We start from the raw sequence: 6,568 nt of genomic DNA, 5'->3' as shown, positions 1-6,568 counted from the left end.
GATCCATGCTTAGTACTGACAGTAGCATACTATTAAGCAACACATCACCAATCACTAGATCATAGCCACTGAAGCAAGTCCAGTTAGCTTTAATGAGCAACAGCACAAGTAAGCAGCAGCATAGTGATGCTTGAGCATCAGCATCAACTAGGAAAGTGAATCACTTAGCCACAGAATTAATCAGTAAGCCATCACTGACATTTAATTGATCAAATGGATCAATTGAATCAAGTCAAGCTACACAGGGAAGCTAGCCAACAAGCAAAGGATGATCCAATGGATCATTAGCTTGCATAGGAAGCACATAAGCATTTCACAAACACCACTGGCACACACAAGTGTCACTGATGCACCACAGTACACCTAGACAAGCAAGTATGACATGCCAGTAAGCACAAGCAAGCCATAAGCAAATACAGCATGGGATAGCAAGCTCTTAAGCAAGCACAGTAGAGCATAGCAAGAACACAGCATGCTAGGAGCAGCAGATAAGCAAATAGAGCATGTATAGCAAGCAAAGCAACACTGGTCAGTACCAGAATCTGGTAATTTGGCCATGAGCTTGCAGTAGATAGAAGCACTGGAAGATTAAGCAACTATGGCATAGCTCTGTGTGATCACAGGATCACCAGAGAGCAACAGAGCATGAGGAGTAGGTGAAGCAACTTACACGCGCCTGGAAGCAGAAGCTAGGGCATGGCGAGGCAGTGCTCGCGCGGCCATAGCAGCTGCAAATCCAGGGAAGGCGCCGACGTTACGCCGGCGAACACAAACACCACCGTAGTAGAGCACCTGAGGCGACGGCACGAGTACTGCGAGCAGCACCCGTGCCAGGTCAACCTCAGGGGCGCACACATCGTCGGCGAGGACGAGGGCTAGCCGGAGTTCATCAATCGCCAGAGGCGATTCTCCACGAGATCCAGAGCGGAGGTGATTCGTGATACGCGTACAGCACGCGTCCGTTGGGAACCCCAAGAGGAAGGTGTGATGCGTACAGCGGCAAGTTTTCCCTCAGTATGAAACCAAGGTTTATCGAACCACTAGGAGCCAAGAAGCACGTTGAAGGTTGATGGCGGCGAGATGTAGTGCGGCGCAACACCAGGGATTCCGGCGGCAACGTGGAACCTGCACAACACAACCAAAGTACTTTGCCCCAACGAAACAGCGAGGTTGTCAATCTCACCGGCTTGCTGTAACAAAGGATTAGATGTATAGTGTGGAAGATGATTGTTTGCAGAAAACAGTAGAACAATTGCAGTAGATTGTATTTCCGTATAGAGAATTGGACCGGGGTCCATAGTTCACTAGTGGTGTCTCTCCCATAAGATAAATAGCATGTTGGGTGAACAAATCTGTAACATCCCTATTTTGCTAAACCTAGATTAGGGTTGTTTGTGCATCATTTGCATCATGTACATTTCCTAAGAAAATAGCATTAAAGAAATATTTGGAAAATTCTAATGTGTGCAAATCTTTACATACTTTGATTCTAAGTGTTCAAATTTCCGAAACCAAGAATGTGTGAACGTTCTAAAATATATTAGGAAGGTTCCTGAATATTTTTGGTAATGTTCTAAACAAATTCGGATCACCAAATCTTGCAAAATTTTGTGTTGTTGCAAAACAGCCCAGAAAACCCCAAAATCGAGGGGGCCTTTTACAAATTTCGCCTGTTATCTTCTACCTCCAGCCAGGCACACACGTGCGTGTCCCTGCCGATGCCGTCGATCCCGCTAGGGGATGCCCGCCGCCGACGCCGCTTTCCCCAACGGGATAAGACCGCCACGGCCTCACTCCCTCGTCCCTATCCTCTCTCGCGCGCGTTGGCCTTCTCCTCTTCTCCTCCCGCAGCTCGGCCGAAACCCTGGCCGGCAGCAACCGCCGCGCCCCGCCATTCCGAGCCTCCCCGAGCCCGGCTGAGCGTCCCTGGAGCTCCGCCTCGCCGCCAGGATCCTCCCCGTCGAAGGAATCGACGAGGGGCGGCCGGAATCGCCGCCGCTAGGCCCTTCTTCTCCGCGTCCGGCCGCCGGCAACCGGCCCGATGGCGGCGCTACGGACCTCCCCCGCCCTCGCCGTCGCCACCTGCGTACTCCTGGTGAGCTTCTGGTTCGCTCGGACCAATCCACGGTCTCCCTCGCATTCTGTAGCGTCGCGGCGTCGTGCACGTCCGTCCGCCGCTGCTCGGCCCTGCCGCCGGCAAGCCTCCGGCAACCATTTGCGGCTGGCTTCGCCTCCATCTGGTTTGCCGTGCTCAGCTGCATCCAACGCGCTCCAGCCCTCATCCCCGTTTGCGCTCAATCGCTGAGTCCCTGCACTGCCAGAGAGAGCTACAGCGACGAAGTTCAGTTTAAAGAAACATTGAGCAAATGAGCTTCCGCTAAGTTCAGTTCAATCACTGTGGTTAGTAAAATAATCCTTCTAAATGGCTGGAGTTATTTCTACTCAAGTGGTGTGCATGTTTAATCCATCTACATACAGGGTCTCTGTACTGGAGTTGCACATAGTCCCTATTGCTGCGAGGAGAAAACTAAATCTGAAACTAGTACAGTACGTTCAACACTTGCATGATTATGCCCACTGAAAATCCTTCTCCGGTTGTGCATATAGCTGTCAGCCTGAAGCATTTCTTTTCGAAATTCAACATTCAGTTGCAAGATGATGTTAGCGCAGAGAGCTAGCTGTAGTTCCGTGGCGATGTTCAGGTTTCTAGGAGAATACTAAAAACCAGGAAACCATCAGCTGTTTTAACTAGTTGCAGTAATCATGTTTTCAGTTTAAAGCTACAGTATAACATCTAAACTGTGAGACCTTTTGAGCGAGTTTAGAATACAAATTTCGTAGTCTGCAGTTCTTCGTTTTCAGAAAATACCGAAACTTGTAAAATTCATAACTAATCCATTTTAAATCAGAAAAATGTGTGTAATATATCAAAATCTTCAGAAAAATGAGATCTACATTTTGGGAGCAAAATCATGCATTGTTAAGCAACTTGAACCCTAGTTGTTTTAGAAAAACTAAAATCAACCCCTCTGAGGTTTCCGGAACTGCTAACCCTAGTTCGCCGAAACCCAGTTAAAATGATGATCATGTCTTAGGGTTAGTTAAATATCTTTAACATGTCATGTCATCATTCTTGTATGCGCATTGCATCGATGCCATGTGTTGATTGTTCCTTTACCTTTCCGGTGTTTTCCTCTTCGCGATCGATAGAGCAAGTGCCGAGACGATGAAGATCGACAACAACGAAGATCAATACTTGTCCATCGACGAACAAGTCAAGCATGGGATCATCGAAGATCCACATTGGTTTGTCAGGGACAAAGGCAAGCCCTAGCCTGGTTCATATTATGATTTCGAAATGCTTTTACTTCTGGTTCCTACATATTGCATTCGTTTCCAATATGTTTTATCGGCAGGGATAGTTATCCTATGTGTGTTGCATTTACCATCCTTGTAGCCTAAATACTCTTATCCACTGCTCCCAGCAAGACTAGGTTTGAGCTCGTGTGCATCGCTAGAGCTGTTATATCGAATATGCTTAGCCATGCTTACCCATGCTTAGTTGACGAATTCTGATCCATCCGGTTGATGAATCAGAGCTGCGAATGAACCTAGTATGGCAGGATGACGTGGTAATATAAGTGATGATAATTAAACATGCTTAAAGGCTTGGATGGGCCGCCACATGGGGATGTGGTGATTTGACTCGTTCTCGCCGATACTAGGACCTGAGGTTCTCGCCTTCGGAACCAAGACTGAGCGTACAGCCGCACGGGGCCCATGGGAACCCCTTGGCCCGAACTTGCCTAGCTTACCCATGAGTCAATTAGTTTGCGAGTTCCATTTGGCATTCTGCATGGCGAAGGCGTGGAAAAGGTTTTCAAAGATGCATCATACAGGGATGTGGCTAGGGTGAAGGATGCTGGAGGCATTGAACTGGATCCCCTGCGCACAATGACCGGGACCGCCTCGGAGAATGGCTACCTACGATGACGGAGTTTCCCAGTTAGATTGACTCATGGAATAGGCGAAGCAAGGGAAAGGTTTTGGTCGACCACCCTCTGCCGGCACACCAAGGAAGTGTGCTAATGTACTGGCGTTAAGAGTCGGTCGGCGCGTGTGGGTAAAGTTGTACACCCCTGCAGGTAAATCTTTTCGAAAAGCCGTGTCCACGGTTACGGACGACTTGGTGATGGATTCCGTGATCATAGACAACTTGAACCTAATCGTAAAACTTGGAATCAATGTGTGATAAGGATCCCTCCTCGGGGTATCGAGGGGTGATCCTAGTGGATAGGTTCGAGCATATGATGAAGATTCGGTGGATTCAATATGATGATCGGTAGAGCTAGAGATATCGCTCTCTTATCCCCTTTTAAAATGATTTGAGTAGACGAGCTTCGCTTCCTCGTGTTTTACAAAGGAAAAGCGGCTTTACGCAAAATAAGCTCCATATAAAGCCTCGTATACCAGCTTTGCTAACGGGTTGTACTAAGTCTTGCCGAGTCCCCGTACTCAGCTTTGCATGCTTTGTTTCGGACGAAGTCGCTCCAACAAATGGTGGTTTCTAGGTCGACATCGACGAGTAGCTTGGGATTCCCGGTGGCGGCACTGGAATCTATGGGCCGGGACGTCGCCGTTATGCTCCTGGCCTCTTAGGCCTTTTGCTATCTTGCTATTTAGAATAGCATAACTTCGCTTCCGTTGATTGATGAAATGTCAGGTCAGTGACCTTTGCTTGTAATACTTTGGTTTTTCGCTCAGGTATGAGCTTGTATTACTCTTTGAGTCGTAGAGTCACTTTGTTGTGTTACCGATTCTCACCTCGTAGGCCCCGGAGATCTAGGTTAGGCTTATGCCGGATGGAGATCCGGGTTTGTCTAGCCTACGACCCCGGGGTCGCGACGAGGTTTTGGTATCGGAGCAGAGCCTGCTCGTAGGAAAACCCTTTCTACTGGTCGATGTTGAGTCTAGCGTTTGTGAAAACTATTTGAAAGCTAAAAGTATTTGCAAAAATCTGATTAGGATTCTTTTTACTCCTTATCTGGTATCGCTTTAATTCAGAGTCACCTTACCTTGTGTTGATTTGAAAGTTTTACTATCTCTTCCGGTGTTTCAAAACTTAGGTGCCTCAAGGGCAGGTCGTTTCTTAACCAGTTGACCTAGTTTTGAGTTCTCTAAAGTCTTGTGTGTTCTTTGTTCTCTCTTTATTTTGTTTCAATCGAGAGATTCCTTTCCATCATAATCTCTCTACTTTGTGGGTTCCACATCATTCTGTTCTAGGCTTTGAGGTTTCCTTTCACCTTGAATGCCTCCTTTCCTTTTTATTGGGTACTTCTAAAGCTATGGCTTCTTGAAAGTTACCTTGTGATTACTACCTCGTAGTGTCCTTTATGTCACTCAGATAGTAGTTACTCTTTTTTTTCTGTGTTTCAACCCTTGGACTTGAACCGAAGGTCCCGGATTGTGCTGGGTTCTTTTGAACCTCAGTACATGATGCTGACCTTTAACCCAAGATCCATTTCGTTGATCCCTGTTGTTGATGGTTGAACATTACATCTAGATGTCTAACTTCAAATAAATCCTTCAAGCTTGTGGTTATTATCGTGTTGAATTGCGGCAACAAAATTTCTTTCCCTACCATTAGCTCTGGTAGAGGTTCTGTAATGGAATCAAATGGATCACGACAAGAGTGCTCTTTGTGAGTCTCACATCTATATCTATGACTCTGCCACACATCCCTTTTCCGCATGAGTTTCACAAGAGTGTTAACTTATGCATCTACATCTCAGGATTTCTAATTCTAATCATGTTCTTCCTCCTAGTTTCTTTCCGACCTTTGTCTGCTAGTTAGCAGCCAAGTGGTAATTGTGCATTGGAATTTTCTAGTGCATGTTACACCTGTGGTCTTCCAAGACATTTCACTCCGAGATGTCTGGAGAAACAAACTCTAGTACCTCGTCCATTTCTAGGACTCGGTCAAAGTGTTGTAATCCGCAAAATGTGAGGTTTATGCACTTTCTGTTCTGTTCTACCTTAGAGTATCACACTCTTTTATATCTATAGGCCGTGCTCTCATGGCCTTATCGTTGAAGTGATACTCTTACATATCTGTACTCGCCCTTCCTCCGAGCTATCTGAGCTTGGGAATGTTGGGGTGTTTGTATTGATGTGTCCATCTGAGATTCTTAGCAATTCTTATTGCTTCGAAATCCAAGGAAGTTTGTATCATTCTTAGCATGATTGTTAACCAATCACTAAGCAAAGTTTGATTGTGCTGCCAAGTCCGTGTTCAGGCGCACATTTTCGGTCAAAGAGTTAGGTTCGTACCAAAGCTCTCAAGACCACATCAACTGCTTTGTAAAGCAAGCTTCCCTCTCGAACTTAGTGTTATATCGATGGTTCGTGATATTCTGGATGCCTTTCTAGAAGTATCGCCATGTTGCCACATGACCGTGTTGTCAAGTTCGTGAGTTAGTTGGTTCTCGAAATCACTACTTTTCCAAGAAACTGTACTGGATATCCTGGACTCTAGTTGGTTAAGCTCCAACAACAACTTGGAGAGTTT

The sequence above is a fragment of the Lolium rigidum genome, chromosome 1 (assembly GCF_022539505.1).
Source record: "Lolium rigidum isolate FL_2022 chromosome 1, APGP_CSIRO_Lrig_0.1, whole genome shotgun sequence".
NCBI classification, from domain to species: Eukaryota; Viridiplantae; Streptophyta; class Magnoliopsida; order Poales; family Poaceae; genus Lolium; species Lolium rigidum.
This window is presented reverse-complemented; position numbering follows the sequence as displayed.